Source organism: Balaenoptera ricei, chromosome 2 (assembly GCF_028023285.1).
Source record: "Balaenoptera ricei isolate mBalRic1 chromosome 2, mBalRic1.hap2, whole genome shotgun sequence".
Taxonomy (NCBI): domain Eukaryota; kingdom Metazoa; phylum Chordata; class Mammalia; order Artiodactyla; family Balaenopteridae; genus Balaenoptera; species Balaenoptera ricei.
Window position 1 is genome coordinate 20,393,358 of NC_082640.1, and position 4,435 is coordinate 20,397,792.

At 43.2% G+C, this 4,435-nt stretch overlaps 1 pseudogene; it reads right to left on the reverse strand.

Moving 5' to 3' along the window:
• Window positions 1-2,454: 2,454 nt before the first annotated feature.
• Window positions 2,455-3,013, reverse strand: LOC132360274 (large ribosomal subunit protein uL22-like; annotated as a pseudogene).
• Between the last annotated feature and the right edge of the window lie 1,422 nt (window positions 3,014-4,435).

Sequence of the window (4,435 nt, forward strand, 5' to 3'; positions counted from 1 at the left end):
CCGCCCCCGTCCACGTGACCCGCACGCCCACCCCGCCAGGCCCTGCCAGGCCCCGCCCCCCGACAACAGCCTGGCCGTTGGCCGCCGGCCCAGCTGACGTCCGCCGCGTTGCCATGGCCACCGCCGGCTCTCCCGTGGGCGTCCTCCCGTGGGTGCCGGGAGCTGGGAGCCTCTGTGAGGCCAGGGCCGCCAGGGCCTTTCCGCTCTGAGTACCTCTCCGAGCTCAGTGTCCAGCAAGGGCCGTCTCCTCGACCGCGGCTCCCGGGCGCCCCGCGGGGCAGGTCAGGACCCAGCCAGAGCGGCCACCCCAGGAGCGCGGTCCGGGGTTCGATCTCCAGGACTGGCGCTGAGAACGCCCCCAGAGCCGGCGTGACCCAAACAACCTTTTTATTTTGCTTCCATCTTATTGGAACCACTAGGAAGTTTTCAGAAATTTGTGACTCTTTGTCTATAGTTAATAGCTTCTGAACTCTCCACTATCTAGTACTTTTTTTTTTTTTGGCCTCGCGGAGCAGCTTGCGGCATCTTAGTTCCCCCACCAGGGATTGAACCCGCGCCCTCGGCAGTGAAAGCGGGGAGTCCTAACCACTGGACCGCGGGGGAATTCCCTCCACTGTCTACCACTCACGCTCCTTTAGCTTCTCCGAAATACATCAGGATTTTGTCCCTCTGGACTAGTCTCTTTTGTCTCCTCTTGGACGGCGTAGTGTAAGGGAACGCATGCAGTCTTAGGAATCTAATGGCCGTACCTTAGATTCCTAATTCCTAATGTATTAGGCCGTACATTTTAGTCCCTCCTACTTCTTAATGGCTTTGGGCAATTAATTTTTCTGAGCTACATCAGTAAAATAAGGATAATGATAGCCACCGCCTACAGGTGTGAAAACTAAATGAACGAAGAGATTGACACATGGAAGGCCCTCAAATTTATTTTCCTTACTCAAATTTTAAACCCCTGCAATACAGCTTCTGCTCTAACAACTGCTGAAACAAGCTATTTCAAAGGACACTTAATGACTTATAATCACCAAATCCAATGATCTGTTCTAATGCTTAGATGTATGTCTAAAAAAGAAGCAAAGTACACACACACACACACACACACACACACACACACACAGCCTCCCCTTGACCACACTCTAGCCAGGCTCCTCTGAGCCCTTTCTCCACTAGGCCTTACCTTACCTTTATAGGCCTTTCTCCACTAGGCCTATAAAGAGGTGGAACAAGCACCACACAGTTCCACCCTAGGCTGTCCATAGCCCCCTTAAAATATCTGCCTGGGAAAGCTCAAGGCCGCCAAAAGAATTTACCGTTTCTTCCAGCCAACACTTGAAGGCAGGATCTCTGGCTCCCAGCCTCTGTGGAAGGATAGGAGCTTAACTTCCATTAGCACCAGTTAACAAACCTGGATGGGTTTCACATGGACCAAACCTTCCAGCTTTTTTCACTTAATTTTTCACTTTCCTGACTCTACTGAGCCTCCACTCACCGCCCTCTTCCTATCCTCTCACTCTCCTCTTAAAAGGCCAGTCACTTTTGTCCAAATCAAATTTGGGTTTAATTCACACTGGATTCTTTCCCTAATACAATACATAGTATATTACTGAATAAAATCTGTCCTTAGCACTTTAGTGTCCAGCTGTGTTTGTCTTTAAACAAAGTTATGTACATACACATACACGCACATACATATATATATATGGCATATATATATGGCAATTTAGGCTGGGCTTGCATGAGTCTCTGCTCCACTTGGGGTCATCTGCAACAGGTCCAAGGCTGGGGACTTGAATTATCAGAAGGTGCTCTCACTCACAAGTCTGGCATTTGATGCTGGCTGTCAGCTAAGACCTCAGCAGAAGCTGTCAGCTCCAACATCTCCACGTGGCTTCTCCATGTGGCCTGGGCTTCCCCACAACATGGCAGCTGGTTACCAAGGCATGTCCTTGGAAGTGACCCAGCATCACTTTCAGTGCATTGCATTTATAGAGGCAGCCACAAAGTCTTGCTCAACTTCAAGAGGGAAGGGAAATAGACTCCACCTCCAGGTGGGGATGTGGTAAGATTCTGGAAGAGCTTGTGGGACACAAAATACGGCTCTGGCCTTTTGGAAAATGCAATCTGCCATAATCATCACTGCACATCCTGTGACTTCATTCTTCTCTCATTCTACTTTGTTTTAGTCATTTTCATACTTGCCTAATCTCCCCTAGTACACCATAAACTTCTGGATAGCAGGGAGGGTCTTATTTAATTTTTGTATCATTTTCAGTTACCTGCAAGTGTTTGACTTAAATACAGTTTTGACACTAGATTGTGAAATAATTTTGTGAATCCTTTCAATGAAGATGAACTAAATTGAAAATCTAATTGACAGAAGGAGAAGAGTGGCCTGTACCTTTCTCTCTTTTTTTTTTTCTTTAACTTTTATTTGCATTTATTATTTGCAGCATTTATTCCCGGGCCATAAGTTTTTGTTTCTTCAGTTTCTTCTGGGATATATTTTTCTTCTGGGCAACCTCCTCTTGTGGTTTAGGAACAATCTGTTCTTTTTCAGTAAGGATCATCTCAATGTGGCAGGGAGAGCTCATGTATGGTTGATCCAACCATGAGCTCTGTAAGTCCTGCACCACCACATCGTTGGGGCTTTGTTCGCCTGGATTTGCTCAGTGACCAGAGAATCTACATCTAAGCCCTTAAGTTCAGCATTACTCTCTGCATTTTTGAGCATGTGCAGTAAAAATTCAGCACTCTTTTTGGGCCATCGACCCTGGGTCCAGCCCCACTCTTTGGCCTGGGCACACCTACCAACTCCACCATTGTAACAACAGAATGGCACACATTGCTTCTTTAAAGTGGCATCCTTCAGATACTTGGTGACTTTTCGGATATGCATACCCTTAATGGCCTGGGCAGTTTCACGAGTGTTCTTAAAGTGAACATGAAGATTTGAACCTCTTGACTTGCATGATTTTGTGGGGTTTTCTGGGTCAAGTGAATAGTGAACCATTTTTAGAGGTCACCTCAGGCCCCTTACCAGAAAAGTTCTCTCTTTACTACCTGTCTCTGGGACAGCTCTCTGGTTCAAGGAAAAGCCTGGGAACAAGCTGAGAATATACCCTAGATAACTTTTGTGAATTCCCTTTCCAAGATTCTTCAGTCTTTCTGCTACTACTTGCCACTCAGGACTTTTCCTTGCATAACCACAAGACGCCACCTAATCTACATCTATCAGGAATATCACTCTATCATGACCTTCCACCTTGTTTTAAGCACATTCAGCAAGACTCTCTCTCTGCATGTAAAATACTTTGTCTTCTCAGATTATTAGTCCATTGAGGACAGTGGGCAACCCATTTTCTCTAAATTTCATGTGTTTCTAATGTCCAGAACAATGCCATATATGCAACACGTGTTCAATAAACTATTTATTGAGGAAATACCATTCTACTCCTACAGGATCATTTCTTATCTTTGTTCCATTATAGCTGGTTCTTCATGAGTCAGAGAAGACACAGGGAAACAAGACTAAAGTAGTATACCTTTATTAAAAGTTTGCTAAAATTAACTGATTTTGCAACTGGCCGTGTGGAACTAACAGTCTGCTTTAGATTGTGCTTTATCAGATTTAAATACAAACATGGCAGTGAATTACTACTTCCATAGAATAATTTAGGAATTGTCTACTTGTGTAATAGTGTGTTACAAATATTGAGGATTTAAACATTTTGTCCAAATTTCCCAAAAATTTAATAGTTTTAGCCTGAATCCTCTGAGAAGCTGAAATATGTAAACCAAATATCCAAGTACATCTAAGAGAAATTAGGTAAAGCTTTTGGAACCTCAAGACCCAAGTCTTGATTCTTTCTTTCTTTCCTTCTTTCTTTAAATCTAAGTATAGTTGATTTACAATGTTTCAGGTGTACAGCAAAGTGATTCAATATCATATATACATACATATATATATTCTTTTTCAGATTTGTTTCCATTATGGTTTATTATAGGATATTGAATACAGTTCCCTGTGCTATAGAGCAGGACCTTGTTGTTTATCTATTTTATATACAGTAGTGTATATCCATTAATCCCAAGCTCCTAATTTATCTCTCCCCCACACCCTTTCCCCTTTGGTAACCATAAATTTGTTTTCCAGGTCTGTGAGTCTGTTTCTGTTTTGTAAATAAGTTCATTTGTATCATATTTTAACTCCACATATAAGTGATATCGTATGGTATTTGTCTTTCTCTGACCAAAAGTCTTGATTCTTAATCTATGACTTCCTTCCTTTGTAACCCTTAATTGCTAAAACCATATTTCTTCAATTTTGCAAAAGTGATACTGTTTCTATTGCCAGCCGAGGAATTTTTTTAAATAATAAAACTTCAAAGGTAATACAGTCAGCCCGTAAATGGCTATACCTTAGAATATTTTT